Consider the following 18,138-nt stretch of genomic DNA (forward strand, 5'->3'; position numbering starts at 1 on the left):
TATTTATCTCAACATATCTCTGTCCAATTAATTCGAGATGCACAGTGTAACGGCTGTAGAAACATGAGAGCATAATGATGAAAATAGCTTGATTCAATTTGTCCCTGTATTTGATATGGTTGTTGCAAAAACACAAGATTCTTTCCCATCCTTTCCAGCTCAGTGTTTCACAATGTTAAATTCCACATCTGTTAGACTAAACTGCTTTGCCAACACAGTCTAGGTGCCACCCACAGATCAGCAACCGCAGTTAAAAACACACAGTGATAAACAGTGAGAGAGTCAGCAACACGTGATGAGAGCATGATGCAACACACCGCCTCAAAATCATCAGATAGGTTTTCCAAGACTGATTGTAGCTGAAAGGGCCCGAGGAAAATGTGCTTTATCTTACAGTATAACATTACAGTAGTATGCTTTCAGTGATAATTTAGAAATATGGCATCACAACACTGACACTTTTTTACAGGTTTTAGCTGATGTTGGACAACTCTGATCCTGCTATCCTTATTTAACCCTTTTACAGCAGGTATTTAACAAGACCTCAGTCCCTTGATATAAAACATCTTACTTGAAAAGAGGAACCTTAGTTCTTCTCAACATGTTGATTAAATTATACTTCCCTTTATTTTTCTTTTTATATTTTGAGGAACCATTAATGATAGACTGAGATTGTCAATGAAGTAATTAAAATCAAAATATCTCAACGCAATGCATCACAAAACAGCTGATTCTTCTCTCGATTTGTAAATTCCCACCATAAAACAAGCAGGTCTACTCCCAAAATAATAAGAAATAATTAATAAGCGATATTTGGGGTGACTCAGCCAAATGCATGAAATGTAAAACATGCATTTAATGACTACAACACAGAATGAATTTGTTTCATATTTCAAAGACTGAATGAATTTGAATAAAAATCCTCTATCCCGTAGTGACTTCCATTTTTAAATCAACAACCATTGTAATGGAGGAAGTGAAGACAATGAAAAACAGACAAGTTAGAAAGTGAGTTAATAAATAATAATATATATAATATTATATTTAATAAATAAATACTATATAAAATAATACAAAAAGCAGGTATGGGTTAGTTTTTTTTAGCTTAGTTCATCTTAGCATTTTGAGTTTGAGTTTTATTTCACCTGTTTCTCACACACACACACACACACACACACACACACACACACACACACACACACACTAACGCACACACACTATCATGTAAGCAGGATAGTGTACAAACACATCATGCTGAATGAGCTGGAGTTTAACAACAGAGCAAGCTGGCTGCCACATTCACACATATACACTCTGGATGTTAAAGATGTCTGTACCTGCCTGTTTGTTGTGCTGTGACTATCTTGTGACTGTCTTGTGCTGACATGTGGCTTTCTATGTAGAGGAAAACACTCAGGGTTTTTCCACTGGCTTCATTTTTTTTTTCTAAATCTCACAAAGAAAGCGAATGAAGCACATTTTCCAAAAAAAGGTAAAATTGTGATCATACCAATATCTTACCAAAAGAAGAATACGCTTAGGGGGTAAATTTATTTCAAATATATACCTGCCTTAACATTCATACTGTCTGTATGCATTGATTTTTTCCAACAATACTTGCACATAGCAACTAAACTATGGCTAAGGGCTCATTATGTCATAGCAACTAATACAACCTGTGGTCAGAGAAAGACTGTGATCCTATTTAAATTAGAAAATGCCAACAGCTGGTCAGTGCAGACATATTGGAAGTTCAATGTGGAAGGCCATTTTCTTTCTATGGCCACTGTCATACTAATATCTATTGAGTACAGTTTCACTTTCTCTGTTTTTTTTTTTTACCCAAGGCCACATCTATACCAAACATAACATCGCTGTCAAATACAGTATATCTTTATAGTCATTGTGTGTAGGACACTGCAGCACTCCTCAGATCCATCAGTAGCGTCAAATGTAGTAGATGCAGGTTCAAGCCACGATACCACACAGGACCGTACAAAGATCGGCCTCAACATTAAAACCGGTGACTGGTTTTCATGTTGTGGCTGCTCAGTGTATACTGTATGCTCCTTCGTGGTGATGTAATCATATCATAAATTATCAAGAGAGGGTGCTGTTGCACTGCAGAGGACTCACCAAACCGCGCTTACCACTGCAAACGGCAAATCAAAGATCTCCAATACCATTACTGTTCATAATAAATGTCAACCGACATTAAGAATTCCAAGGACAAATACTTGAGCTAATAACCCTGCATAATTATTGAGACATGATGATGAAATGTTGGGAAATTGGATGTTAAGGCGTCACCTTCTCTTACTTTTAAATGAGCATCTTGCTGAGTTTTAAGAGGAGCACAGAGCCTCCGAACAAGATGAGTTCTGACTTGAGAGATGATTTATCAGGTTTTAAAGGGATTTTGGCATCACAAAAGTCTGAACAATCTCTTATAATTGTGTGACAAATGCAGACAGATTGTTCTATTTTTGAGCTCTGCTCCTAGCCCCTTTTTGAAATTCTTCTTTCTTCGTTTTTTTTTTTTGGAAGTGAGGGAGCAGCTCTCCTTCGTATTTTATTCTTTTTTTGTGACAGTGAGAGATGGAAAGTGATGAGAGAGAGAGGCAAGAGCACAGCATGAGTTGCAAGCATTGTACTATATTGATTGTTGGTTGTGAATGCTTAACATATGTGTACCAGGTTTGCTTTCTTATATAATATATATTTTTGGATTTAGGGGGGAATGACAGATTTCATAAATTACAAATTACTGCTTTACAAAGATAACATGTTACAGGCACAGAATTTTGGATTTCTCTGAACACATTTCTCGTCTGCCAGATAAATGATAGCGCTGCATAATTGTTTGCTGTCAAAATACAGCCTCAGAACTTCAGCATAGATCAGTTGGCCTAATGCTCACTGAAAAACGCCTGAAAAAAAAGAAAAAAAAGAAAAAAGGATTTGGATGGTTTATTTGTCAAAACACAGTGTTCTAAGAAAGACTGAGAATAAAAAAAAAACAGCATGCGAGGGATCATCTTCACCACGGGGACAAAAGACAAGATGGATCCCTCTCCAAGTGCCACAACAAACTGTCAACTTAGAATAAGATTGTGTCGTCAAGCCTGCTTAAATAAGCCTGTTAACATTGCACTTTTGACATCTCGGAATGCAGCGCCATATCAGGCAAAACGCTGTGTCTTCCCTTCCCCAGGTGATGGCAAATTGATTTCACACGGCAACAATTTTTTCATGTGTGTGTGTCTGAATTCAGGAAGAGACACAGATTTAACATATCACACAGGCAACAGGCCTGTATGTAACCACAGAGGTGTGTGTGTTCCTGTTTCAGCTCAACAATCCAGGTGAAACTTGAGAAATCACCTGCTTGAGGAACTACGCCGCAAACCTTTTAGTGACACCGTTGGTGATGAAGTAGTTAGCTGAGCTTTCATGAGTCTAGCACTGATACAAAGAATGACAGTTGCTTTTCTCGTCTGATCAAAGGCAGCAGACAAGTGCTGTAGAATGTTTCTCCCTCCATCCTCCCCCCAAACCCTGTCTCTATCTAATGATAGTTGAATACATTGTCATCTCATTATCTTTGAAGAGGGGAAAGATCCCTCCCGTATGAGTGGGCACTGTGTCTCTTGCCATCAGACGAGCCCTAAGATTGGTGAAGCGCATTCTCGTCTCATTATGTTGAGTGAGAGATATCAGACACATCCCATCTGCCTAACGCCTTCCACACACATGCCGCCATGCTTCAGCCATACAGGCTGCCACAGAAACACTGCAAATAGTTGCTCTGCAATTGTATAACTCAGCTATGAGAATGGTTTTCTAAGCAGGTTCAGACACTGCTATCACCTAGATCACTGTATGGTTAAATATCATGGGCAGGATTAATATAATACAGGAGTGTAAGCTAGGACTAGTTATCACAGCGCCTACCACCAAAGAGCCCTGGACTCTTATGTCTAGTCTGCATCTCATATAACCATTAATACTGCAGCATATCATGTAGTTTATTTCTCAATGGTTTTAAAGTAGAACACAAAACTCATTTACCCCCAGGCAACTTGCTGCAAGGCTTTAAATGCGGTTCCTTTTGACAAATGAAAAGAGAACTAAATTTCACTTGTGCAATCCCTCCCAATTTCCCAATTTGCAAAGCCCCCCCAGGGTAAAGAAAGAAAAAAAAAGAACATATTACACAACCACACAATCTGATGCAATCACGTCCCAAACTTCAACCTGAAAAATCAACATGATACGGTTCATATACAGAAAATATACACTTTTTAATTTAGTTTTTCAATTTTCAATAAAAAAAAATAAAAAAACACAGTCCAGTTGCATGAAGGTATAATTTTGTTGCTTGTGTGACTATTCTAATATGAATGAATAGTGCTCAAAGCCGAAAGCCAACAATAATAATATGTGACAGAAATGCCAAATTGGTCCCAGTTTCTCTTGACTGGCTCTAACAGATGTCATGGGCCGATTGCCAAAACATCTTATCGTGGACACAGTACAGTGAAGCCACAACACTGATCTACATGATGGATGTCAGATCAAAATGAATCCAGCCATGGTTTTACCAGCTTTGAATTCATGCATGGGGAAGCCTGTCAGGGGCGAGAGATGATGTGGACACTGGCTCTCACTGTTTGTCAAGATTTTACATCCCTCCCCCTCGCTACTCGTTTGAAGCAAGTCATCTGCTGTCTAGCAGCTTGCTGCCAGTACGCCTGAGAATCTAGATTCAACATTTGCGGTCTTCTCACAGGAATGAATGCAATTAGACTGTTTTGTGGGTGTAAAGCGTCCTTTTGCATACACCATGCAATTTATCATTTTAATGGGCCTCAACTTTCCCAGGGAACATACTTTAATTTAGTAACTACACTTCGTCTATTCCTTATTTTATGTGTCTAATTCAGACAGTAAACCAGTGACCCATCAATGGCACTTTTTGTTTTTCATGGCAGTTTTGCCTCTTTGGAAAGCTGAGCGGAATAAAGAAATACAGAACTAAAAGCAGACTTTTGAAAGTTGAGCATCATATGATGTCCTGACATCAAATGGAATAAAAAGGAATCATCAAAACCTGGAAAAGATCACATACACAAACAGCCCATTTCTTTAAATGAGATGTGTTGTTTGTTTTCTGACTGATACAACCGTGATGACAAAGTTGCACTTCTCTAACTCACTTTTTAAGCCTTTGCAGCATCCATAATTCAGAGAACATCATGTCCACTTCAATAACACAAGGCCTAGCTCCTTGAAGGACACACACAATATACATTTTTACTGCTTCTTTATATTTCAGATAAATCATTGCAATGGAGGAAAAAAAAAAATCTAGTGTTGCTTGTGTGCTACTATTGTGTCTGCTACGCCTCTTACCCCATACGATCTTTCTCTCGGCACATTACTGCTGCCCCTGCAACACCCACTTACGAATTACCTCCAGAACTAAATCACTTCCTTTGTCAGACACGACTGCCTTTCTTTCCCAGACCCATTGCTTACTGCTATTGTTAGTGAAGATGAACAGCCCACGACAATTAAAGGTGTGGACCATTACTTCAGCTGTAAGGAAGGTTAGGCCTCATGCTTTACAGCCTGAGGGAGCGCACTGCCATATCTACATCTGTCATCCAGAGCCATAATGGACAGCCTTTCGAATGGATGACGAGCCAACAAATGTCCACCGCTCTGGGTCAGGTTTATGCAGCCATGTCAGACGTCTGACGGATGCACGCTGAGAATATTATGGAACCGTGGTGAAACTGGGTTAGAGAAACGCAGCCTACTGCAAAAACAGAAAACACAACCATGCAGAAGTGCTGCAAGCCCAACACATCACAATGGGATTTATTTAAAGCTGGCTGCTACTTGTCGATGGTGTACAAAAATTAGCTCGTTCACAATGTTTATTTTAGATTCTATTTAGGAGGTTCTGATTTCGCTAGAGGTATTCCCTATATGTTTTGCTTTAGTCCTATGTTAATGACTATAGCTGCTCATCAGTTTTAATTGTTTAACTTCCTTTGTTTGTAACTGTGGCCCATGAAGGCTTAATACACTGCTCTTGCAGTGCATTCAACATGTGCAGCACAGTGTCAACACTAGTTTAGAAACTACTAAATGCATACAATTGCTTCCTATTGACATAAATATGTTTTGCACAGGTAGAAGCACTACAATGGGACTGTTATCGTGACAAAATACAGTATAAATTTTTGTAAACAGCTCAATACAAGACAGCAACATTTTGTAAACCTAATCTTTTCTGCTTTGCTGCTTTGCCTCAGTGTGATTGTGACTAAATAGTTATGTCATCACTATAACATCAGGTTAGTGAACTTCATGTACAATGTGTGTTGAGACGGCTGTTTGGTTCACTACTAAACTGACTGACCTGTTGATTGTTTGGCTTCTAATGAACCCGTCTTGTGCCAAGTCATTTTTAAGACAGTAAAAGTTAACAGGAAAATACTGCTTAAGTCGTAAAATTTACTACAGTTTAGTGGCTTTTTTTTCCCAGGCATCATTCTTGGTACCATCTTATTGTGCTGTTGTACAGCGATGCCCAGAGAGTCTGCTTTTGATGATGAGTTTGTAGAGAGTGTAAAAGCTGGTGCTGTTGTGTTCTCTTACAGCCAAATTGGCCAAAACTGCTTTTGCACCACACTGCCCTATCCTCTTCTTCTGTTTACGGTAACAGAAAATATATTGCTTCCTGTGCACCAAGGGATTTCCCAGGAAAGTCCTGCCAGGCGAGAGTGATTAGAGTAACAAAAAGGAAATAAATTTATGTAAAAACATCACAGATGACTTTAATCTGTAAATCACTTTAAATCTTACAGTAATATGTTCTTAGTTCAAAATCCCATAGCGAAAGACAGGTTAGGTCAAACCTTCTTTAAATCAGTGAAGAAAATAGAGACGCATCACTACACATGCACAGGGATGAAATGACAGTTATATGAATGCAGGAAGAAAAAATGAAATTTCTAAAGTAATAATAATATGCAAGTATGGTGAAGTGATATTGTAAAACTGAACACTTCTGCTACAGTGTTTGAGCTGTAGGCAATAGTCTATAACTACCTACAGATGTGATCTTACCAGAGACGCACCAGGGCTGATTTAATCAATTTTTAGAACATTTTGTTTCTTGCTTAACCCCAGGCAATCAGCAGTACACAGGCAAAACCCACATGGCAGCCATATTGCCAGGAGGATTGCCCACGGTGGACAAAAGCTGAACCTTTCTTATCCTCCTATAGCCCGGTGTCTGAATCTGATAGTGTATGCATGCAGATAACAACTTCAAAAGATTAATTCTCATCTTACTACACATTTTTTTGCAGAAAAATCTCTTGTACTCCAAGTAGCCTAAGTCTTTTGTTACATAGCCTTTAGCTTGGTAAAGAACTTTCCCTTCAAATTCATCCTGAGGCTCATGCCTGATACCCCTGTTTGACGTGCAGAGGTGTTAAATTATTTAGGTTGAATCTGTATTTTGTTATAGAATGGAGTTGGAAGGAATACTAAAACGTATCAAGTTACTAGCTATGAAGGCTGCTTTGGGTGAATTAAACACAAGATATTGACCTTGTAAATAGTGGATTCGTACACCTGATCATTACATAATGTTTCCCCTGACTGCTCCTAAGCACATCGCATTTTAGCAAGTTAACTAAAGAAAAATTTCTCCAGAGAGTAGTGCATGTGAGCTGGCTTTTAATGGGTATTCTCAATTGTCAATGGATATGCCAAAGCAGACTCACTTTAATAAGTCAAGGCGTACAATAAAGCACTACATACAGTATACGAAAACAATAAAATTAAAAATAAAATTAAAAATCAAAATAACGGACAAATAACAGAATGTGAATATAATAAAGTAAATAGTGAATGCCACTAGTTCAATATGTTCTGTGTCCCCTTTCTTCTCTCTTGCACTCTACTGTATACCTTATGTCCTTCACAGCACAGGAAACCATGCATAAAGACCAGGCTTCCCAGCATGCCTCAGGCTTTCCAACATAGTTGCCAGCAGGATGCAACACTTCGAAAGGTGCTGCCTCTTTAAGTCTCCTGTGTGGCATGTTAAGCAATGGTAATCTGCCGCAGTGCAGACAATAAATTCCACTGCATAACTAAGCGTCGCCATGACATCGTACCTGGATGGAATATCATATGGGCAGATGGAGGGATAGATGGATGGAGGCCATGCTCCTTGCAGAATAAATATGTGTCCCCAGTGTTGACACAAACGTGACAGAATCCGACAACGAGTCGCAGTGTCACCAGTTGTCCATGTGCTGTATTAGAGAAAAAAAATAAATGAGGACTGTGCATTAATTATTTCCTCTAGCTTAGTGCCGGATTGGTCAACATGTGATTCATCTGTTCAGTGCAACAATGGAGCTCAATGCTATGACAAATCTGAAGGCCTGGGCTGTCTTCCCAGTTCCCAAAAGCTTAATAGTGTGCCATGTGGAATGATGTAATGCTAAAACACTGCAAAACTTGAGCGCTCACCAGCTTTAGCGAGGGCAGGGGAAAGAGGGAGAAACAGACTGGAGAAAGAGAGACAGAGAAAGAGAGAGAGGGAGGGAGGGAGGGAGAGAGACAGAAGGAGACTCAAAGGGCCTGATTACTGCATATCATCTAGAATACAACTTGTACCACACAAATCTCCAGTGAGATCCCCATACTGTTGGAGTATGATAACAGAAATGAAAAGCTAGTTTGTGCTGGGGCTCTCTTAACACAGCCGCCTTGCACTGTTGAGGAAAGTGATCTTTGAATGTTCACTGCATGACTTAGACAGCAACTCTGCAGTTATTTGACAAACTGAAAGCCATTTCAGACTGTCACAAGCAAAATTATTTGGAACACCCTGTAGCAAGGACCTATAATCCCTAACAAAGAAATGTTATTATTCACAACAGTGTGAAAAGAGACACGCCAAAGCTGCCCTGCACTAAGTGTGGGTTTTGCTATGGGTTTTGATCATTTTTTCTCAATTTTTTCATGAAAAATATTAGACTGGCTTTTTATTCTTTTCACTTCTTTCAAGTACAGAAGATTAAAGGGTGGTGCGTTATAGCAAGCACAGTAACACTTGATAAAACAGCTCTTTGCATAGATATTGGTTCTTACATAAAGGAAACCAGTCAATCCAATTCTTACATGTGACAGCATGCTGTCAAATGTAATGAGAAATTCTCAATCAGATGCAGTGAAATACAAAGATTGTTGCTCAATTGTTCTAATCCATTCATAGGATCTCTATAAGTGTGATTGCTAAATCTCAGCATGCAGTACTAACTAGTCAGATCTTTAGAGGTGATACTACATGAATACAACATTGCTTCAAAGTAAACTTAAGCTGTTATAACATAAGAAATGATTGATAAAAAAGTGACATTGCTCACTACTTCAAAAGTTAAAATACTTTGTTAAAATTGAGCCCAACATCCACATCAGGTTAATGAATTTCTATAAACATTTGTGAGATATGACAAGAGTAAAATTTTGTTCTAAGAAGTAAATGCAACCCAGTTTTAAATTGCTTGAAATGAAGATCTGATATGATTTTTTTTTTATCTCCAAGTATAGTCTGTGGGCATATTTCAGTCTCATCTCACACTGAGAAAAATATGCACAAGGAATACATATGAGATCTCGATCAGAGAATTCCAGAGAATAATCGCCGCAGTTTTTATTACATTACCAACCAAATTACATTATGTCATTAGGCAACATAATTGCAGTTTGTATTTTAAATCATGAGTCAGAGAAAAACATTAGATCCAAGGTGTAATGAGGCTGGATTCTTAAAAGGTCTCATAAGAGTAGTTTCTTCATGGTAAGTCTTTATTATTGCATGGCACAGAAATCAATTACAGTTTTATAGAGAATCTTGATCCCTTATGGGGAATTCAGCAAGGAACACTTGCATTTTTACAGGTCTACAGGATTTAGACGGCAATGAAAAGCATTCACTGGTGACATGTCCAGGGTGTTTCAAAGCCAAATCCATGCTGGCACAAGCCTCATCCTCCTCATAATAATAATAATAATAATAATAATAATAATAATAATAATAATAATAATAATAATAGAAAACCAACTCCAATATAATTCATGCATCCAATCACTAAAACTCTATTTTACAGCACATGTTGAAATACTTTTTGTTGTCATTTTGATGGCTATATGACAAACTTGGTATCCAACATTCATGGTCGATTTTCTATTTCTATTCAGATCCCAGACCAATTTATTGCAGCCCGCAGAAACACGCTCTTTACTATGCATGGCCTTCTAATACCCTTGGCCCTTTTTGGACAAAAGGCAGGGCAGAGAGCCAGGGGCATTTCATTTCATGCTCTGCCTCCTCAACCCCAGATGTTCACCTCGAAAACATCTCCACTGAAACAGGTAGGAGCTTAATGGCCTGCAAATTGCCCCGAGCTCAGGTAATGAAATGCAACCTCTGTATAATTTTAATTGAGAACTCTGGATGGAAATCAAATGATAATGTGCTCCATGCATGGAAAGTTTTCAAGTAACAGTGAAATTTGTGTGTGGTGTGTAAGTGCAGCTTGGGCTAAGGTAAATGGCTTTTTCCTTGTGAGCCTCTCTTCATTTTAATTGTGGATTGCACGGTGTAATAAACGGGTTGGTCATGACTTAGCATCGGGTAAATGAAGCAGAGGATGTACACACCTCTGAATGCACAACGGTGCTCCATATTTACAATTCAATCCGACAGGGTGCCTATTAGAAGCCATAAAGCTACTCAACTGTTAGATAAGATACCCTCAATAACCCCCACCCCTCCCCTTCATACACACACACACACACACACACACACACACACACACACACACACACGCACCTATAATTCCTGCAGTTAACATTGTTCAGTCAATGTGTCTTCATTTATATCCCATGTTTTCTATATATGTTTATTACAAGTATTTGTTGTACTTGATTAAGTCCAACACAGAGCAGCGCCCTTATTCGTAATCACCTATTCTTGTTTCAACAGGATTGCAGTTCATTGCAGAGCATTCTCACTTTAACATTCATTGCCACTTAAAATGTTTACATGGAAAAAGTGTTAGCAAACAAATGCCTATTTATACATCCAGCAGACACAAGACAACATTTGCATTAATTTCGAGTATCTTTTCAGATGGCTTGAAAAATCAAAGCCCAAAATTTATTCCATTTTTGTCTCTGTTTTGGCCTCCACCAACTGCTGTGGGATAGATTTGACATTTTAGCTGCTAAGTTCTCCACTATGTTCCATGGCAAGTCCCCAATTTTGTCTTTGTGCCGTTCGTTGCTGGGCAGGTAGTACTGTGAGTTTATCGCTGTTTGTCACTGAAAATGTGCTGCTGGAAAGGGAGTTGATGAGTGTTGGTCAGACTGTCTCGTCACTTTCTAGTGGAGTCACTGTAGCGTCCAGTCTGCCCTGAAGAAGAAGCTCTGCTCAGAGGACATATTATAACCTCTTGTTTTATAAATGCAACAGTGGCTGAAGCTCTTGGCAAGACTGGTGAGTGAACAGCTTAATATTAACGTTGGCTCTGTAGCAATAGCAAAACTTACAAATAGCTCCTTTAACAACAGCACTATTGCCAGCTTTTATTCAGTGAACATGAGAAGTATCGTCTTTCTCTAAGCTCTAGTAAACTCGTCTTACATTACAACTTTGTTGACCAAAGGAAGGTCACAGTCAACAGGTGTCAGCGATGCAGAGATGCTACGGGTGCACTGCACTGTGGGACAGGCTTGGAGGATCCAGGGCAAACCAGATGTTGTTAAACTGAAGCCCCGTCACTGTGAAAAATATAGTATTTGAACCAAAACTTGAGTGACAATGACATGATTAAAAAAAAAAAAAAAAGGGGGCGGATGTTGAGATACAGACCAAGTGTTTGAAATACTACTGAGAGCCAGGCTGGTGAACACTTTACCAGAAAGCAATTTATATACAGCAAATTATATGTCTTCTTGGCTGTGTCATTTGACATGTGGTGCAGAAGTGCAAACTAACTGAAGTGCTGGTATCATCTCCAGACACTACTGCTTATTTGTCACCTGTCGCACCTCTCCCAGATGTTCAGGAGAGTCCTAATGATGTGCACTCTTGCTCTCTCTCTCTCTCCTTGTCTCTCCAGTTTTTAGGGAAGAGGATGGAATTTGTGCTCTGCCTGAAGTTGACTCTCAAGTATGTTGCACATGAACACAAACACACACATTCGCACACATAGATACATACACTTAGGGCATGGATGGACCATATTTGAAAGCCTTCTGACAGGCAGCAGGTGACGGCGCCAAGGCCAGCTGCTCCTGCCCCACCTCTGCTCAGCTGTCCGAGCCCAGAGCAGCCTTTGAACAGCCTATTACCCCGACACAGCAACGGGGGAAAGCAATCAGCTCCAGAGGTGCACCACTCTCACACCAGATGGTGTGGGAGATGAATCGAGCCATTATATTAGTGCTGGATAATTCCTCAGATGAAGCTAATTAAAAAGAAAAATAAGTGCTATCCTCCCTCTTCTTACCTCCTTTGCAATCTGAATGGAAACTCCACGGACATCCTTTCACTTCACGTGAAAAGAGAGAAACAGACGTTTTTTGAGATTCCACAGATTAACTTTCCACCAACCGTCAAGAAATGAAAAGTTTCTTCATAAAACAAGATGTCCAGCATCTGAAAAACACCTGTTCTTAACTGAAATGATTGACAGCACAATCTGATGCTTGTTTTTCAGACGATAAACAATGCTGTTGACAAAGTCAGCGTATTTTAATTATACTGAATAACATCATAATCTGATGAGATCATCAGTTCATGATTGTTTTTATCCCAATATGTTTATATGTGTGTCATGTCTAATACTCAGGGATTTAACCCTTCAGCTGCATGAGCAGTCAGATGATATAGATACACTTAATGGCGATATCCAGCACATTAGGAAACATGAAATTCTTTTAAAACAAGGAAGCCCTCTGCAGCCTCTCAGCAGTAAGGATTTTACAATGACCTTTTTGCATTCATGTTGAAAATCCAAAGCACTCATTAAAGTACAAAACAGAGGCACGGCATCTTGTTACATGCATCTTCCTTGTTTTAACAACTCTGCGTGTAGTTCAAGTTTACACGGAAAGCTGTGAAATTAACTTGGTGCCTGCGATTGTTTGTAGTCACACTTTGAAAAATACAGCCAAAAAAGTATGTCAAAGAGCTCTGTAAATATGGTACCTGCATTGGCTTAAGCCCAAGCAGACAGAGACAGACGACACCAGAATGTGAATCTCGGTTAGCTTTAAAGGATTTAGGTAAACTCTGAAACAGTGCTTATTGCTCTCTTATCCACTTTTGTGTTAATGAAAAGCATGTCCTGAATCTGTCAAGGGAGATTAGGTGAATATCATTACTATTGTCCTTTTGCCAATGTAGATCCACTGTATCCACAGGGATTATAGTCCAACCCATTCCAACATGTATTACCGCTCTCCGCCAAGGAAACTTAAGAAAGGTTGAGCTGATGATAAGGGCTGGAAATCATGTGTCACAGGAAATTCAGACTGCATCAAATTCTGAGAGGTGGTTCCTATTCTTGACTACACCAGTGCAATCCAGTGTCCCCCAAATCACAGTACTGAATGATGAAGATGGAAGATTGCTATGTCTGTGCATCGAGTTCATTCACAGCTAAAAGTGATTTTTAACAACTTGGATTTTCTGAAATCAAACTGAGACAGGGGTTAATGACTTTCATTTACATCACATTATCACGTACAAATAAATCAACAGTGCCTATTGTCTTATAAGGGTGATCCAATCAGATCTGTAATAAAATAACAGAAAAGAACACATATTTCTTAAAAAAAAAATCTCATAATCTTTTTTAAGGGACGTGCTGTGGTGTTCATGCTTTTGTTGTAAATAATTATAATTTATGCATATTGTTTCCTGAATCTCTGAGGTTCATTTGTCCCCACTAACTGATGATACTTTTATGAAGCATAGCATAAAATTTCAGATTGATTTCCTTCCTCAATGTCAGAAATAATTTGCCCAGTGCTGAGCATTTTGTTAGTCTTTGGTGTAAAAAGTTTGGAAAAGCAGGTCCCCAAAATAAGATCCACGGTTCAAGTTCAGCTTTTCAGCAGCTCTGCGCGTTCTTCCCTGGCTCTCAGTGGCTCAACACCACAGAACAGACTTTGTGTGTTGATGTTTCCTTTAAATGCCACTAAAATCCATATCAATGCAAAATTGTTCATATGCAGGACCATGCCGGTCTGGAACTTAACTCTCAACTTGGGAACAGCAACAGAAACATTTAAATCACTCATCTCAAGCTCCTGCCCATAGCTTTTGAAATCAGGGGCAAAAAGCTCTTGGCCTTAATTTCAAGAAAATGGACAAATTCACCAGCCAGCGCCTGGAGATACCTTGCGGTCTTTTCCAAGAAAAGTTGAAACAACTCAATTACATTTTTAAATTAACTAATTAAATTAACCATAACTTGCTTTACATGTATATGTTGTAGATTGTCTGGAGATGAAGCCATATGTAGACAACACATTTAATACATTTGTAATTGAATAATCTTTTCACATCCTTTTGAAATTGGTTGAGAATAAAGTCTATATTTGAAAAAAAAAATCGGATTATACACACACAGAATGATTTTCAACAGGATTAAAGAAGTCTTAAGTCTCATTTCTTGTTTGCCAAACTCACAGCAGCAGTGAATTATGGCACATGTCAGTTCAGAGGAGTGAATCCCAGTTATCAAAGGTCATACTACATAGTTGAACACTTCCACTGCAGCCAATTCAGTGTTTAGAGTTGAGAGCAATGCTCATGCAAATGCTCGGCATTAAAAAAAAAAAAAAAAAACACCACAAAAAAACCAGTTGAGGATGTCAGCTCGAAATAGAAAAAAAGTCGAACACATCCAGAAAATGCAAAACAGCCAATTATGTAGTCTGTGTTAGTTGGTGTTAGTCAAAAATACATCAGAGCATTCACAGTTGCTGTCTGTGAACTGTTACACCACCTAAACTTTATTTTAAGGCACATGTGCACTGGTCAGCAATAGAAGAGAAGAAGAGTTAACCTCAAGTTCGTGATTGAAATCCCACCTTATTCTCTGCAGAGCTTCGACCTGATTTATTACTGTTCACTGTTCACTTTTCATTTAACTAAAATGGAACAATGTAAAGCTGAATCAAACCCTCTGCTCCACCATTTTTCTATTACTGTCAGAAGAGCTAGGCCCTTTCTCACAGATCCATCATCAGAACTGAAGTGCTAAGCTGAACACAGCACGGAGCTGAGGGAATTTAAAGAACAAATACAATGGTGCTGTACACATTATATGCAGAATATCTACAGAATGCAATTTGTTTTAAACCAACAATGAAGTCGGGAGGAAGATGGTCCCTTTAAAACACAAATGCGTACGATGTTTCACATTATAATTCTGAAATTACTAGCCACAGCTGAGATCACCTGCCTGTGTCGCGTCAAGATCATTTTGGCACTTCAAACTTAGTTCAGAGCTTTGAAGAGGACTGAAGGCACAAATGAGATTGTCAGTGCCACAGGTTACAGGCTATCCCCGAAGCTAAGATGTGCTTAAAAATTCATAGAGTATCGATCCTTACACTCGAGCAAAGTAAAATACCACGTATAAAGGCAATATTGATGTATATAGTTCCTGAAGTATAATGTTTAAGATATAAGTTCAGGAGCCCACATATTGTAAGTCAAAGAGGAGGTCTGCTCAGGTCTCTGTTGCTCGTGATGTGCACTCTAAAACTTTGTGTAGTACGACTTTTTTTAGTTGACAGAAAAAAAAGGTAAAGGAAAAGGAAAGTTGAGGTATTAGGGCTGTGTGAACATGCATATATTTGAGTTTGTTTTGCTTGCACAACAGCAAATTGAATGAAGATTGAGAATTATTGAAGTGGATCTCGATAAAAAAGAATATAAACAAACAAAGAACAAAAAAAAAGCTTTTCTAAATAGGCACAGATTAGCAGTATATAGCAATACAAGCCGTGTTAGTCAGATTTTTCTCTTTTGGTGTTAAAAAACAAAAAAAAAAATCAATCAAGCTGGTCATTTGCTTCTCTCTGTACAACTGTAATTCCAGGCCAGTGCTCAGCCCCGTTTAGCAATAATAACTAATCATGCAAATGGCATCTAGAGTGCCACTTTTGTCTCTTTCAATAGGTGACACTCTGTGCCCACACAGCACTGGCATTTACACAAGTGTGCACACCAAAAGCAACACAAACGTACACTCAAAAATACATACTGTAGACAAACATCACAAAATTTCCATACAGTTATCATTAACAGCCATTCCATCATGCAGAAGCTGCCAGACTACATGAGTGATATACAATCAGTGGCAGAAGTAATCCATAAAATAGCCATGCACTTGTCCAAGGTGTAATTTCCATTTCAAGATGTGATTGCATGCAGTTGCTGAGTGAAGTGAATTGAAATACTGTTTACATTTCTTTTCTCGATTGATTTTCTTATCTCTAGCTGCATGATTTGGAATGTTTTTCTTGCATCTCACCACACAAGACGCCAAGTTATGGACTGTTTCTAACTGTTTGCTTGTTTCACGCACTCAAAACTGACGTCATTGCTATTTAATGACTACGTAATTCCATGTCTAAAATCTCAACACTTTGGCTTTGGTCAGAGACATGAGCCACCACATACGTGTAAATTAAAAACACAAAAATAGTATATGCAAAACAGATATGAACATAGTGTAAATGCAACCTTGAAATGCTAATATTTTGCAAGTCTCAAGAGTTTCTCTGACAGATACTCAGAAGAATAGTTTGATGTTTATGTAAATCATATCTTGCTGACAGATGTAATGCTGTCTTTGGAAGTGCAAACAAAGGAAAATGGGGAAGGGGAAAGTAAGCACTGAGGAGCATGTCTATTGTTTCGACAGCTTGTGTCCCCAGCATCTGGCATCAAGCAGGAACAGCATGTCAAGATTAATGAAATGTTACTTTTATTGATCTACAGCATGCAGTATATAAATATATACTTCTTTAGAAACTGCAGGCACTCATATAGTACCCAACAGCGAGTGCAAGCTCAGTTTGTAAAGTTTCTGAAGTTTTAAGGCTGCAAACTAAAAAGACAAGGTTTCAGCCATACTGTACCACAATTTAAAAACAAATGTTCAGCACAAGGTTTAGGGAATAGATAATCTTAATGTCTTCCTTGCTATATTCCGGGGCTTTAAATTCCAATCAATGAAGTGAAATTAAAGACCATGTGAATGACTTTCAGCGCGAGTCGACTGAGCGGACTTGTTAGTGGGAGCAGGGGCACGGTGACAAGAGCGTGGCAGAGACTGCTCTCTCACTCTCCTCTCCCCATTTAATTTTCCAATCCACTTCCTCCACATAGTTAGGAGAAGTGAGTTTTGTTCTGGTTTGATACACCATCTAATGAGAGCTACTAAGAGCCTGTTGAAATCATTCCCTAATAACACATTCTGAAGGCTGCGAATGAAAAATATTTTTCCTCTCTCTCTCCATTCAGGGTTTAATATATTCTTTCACTCACCTCTGTTCCATTTCCATTCTTCCACTGTGTTTCTCCACTTTTATCAACTGTATGTCGTTTTTTTGGGAGGAAAAAGGAAGAAAAAAGATTTTGAACAATCATTGTACTTTGATTTTATATGATTTTAACAAGCAACACATTTTGATTTTATAGTATGTGGTCACTGGCTGTTGATGTACTCCCAAAAAAATCCTAGAAGAGGAAGAAGTCTTTGAAACAGCACAGGACCATAAAATGAGCAGCACAGGGTTTGATATGTTCCATGCACAGATTCACAGATACAATTGATGTAAGCATAACTTCTTATCTCAATAAGACCATAGGCTTCAGCAGGTAACTTTTATTTGATCTGAGGTTGGTCACACATTTACCATCAAAAGATCCTGTTTATCAGGCATATAGTGTACAGGCGTCTGATACTTTTCTTCAAATAATTAATTATTCAACACTACGCATAGACG

The sequence above is a fragment of the Seriola dumerili genome, unplaced genomic scaffold (assembly GCF_002260705.1).
Source record: "Seriola dumerili isolate Sdu_G_001 unplaced genomic scaffold, Sdu_1.0 BDQW01000331.1, whole genome shotgun sequence".
Lineage (NCBI taxonomy): Eukaryota > Metazoa > Chordata > Actinopteri > Carangiformes > Carangidae > Seriola > Seriola dumerili.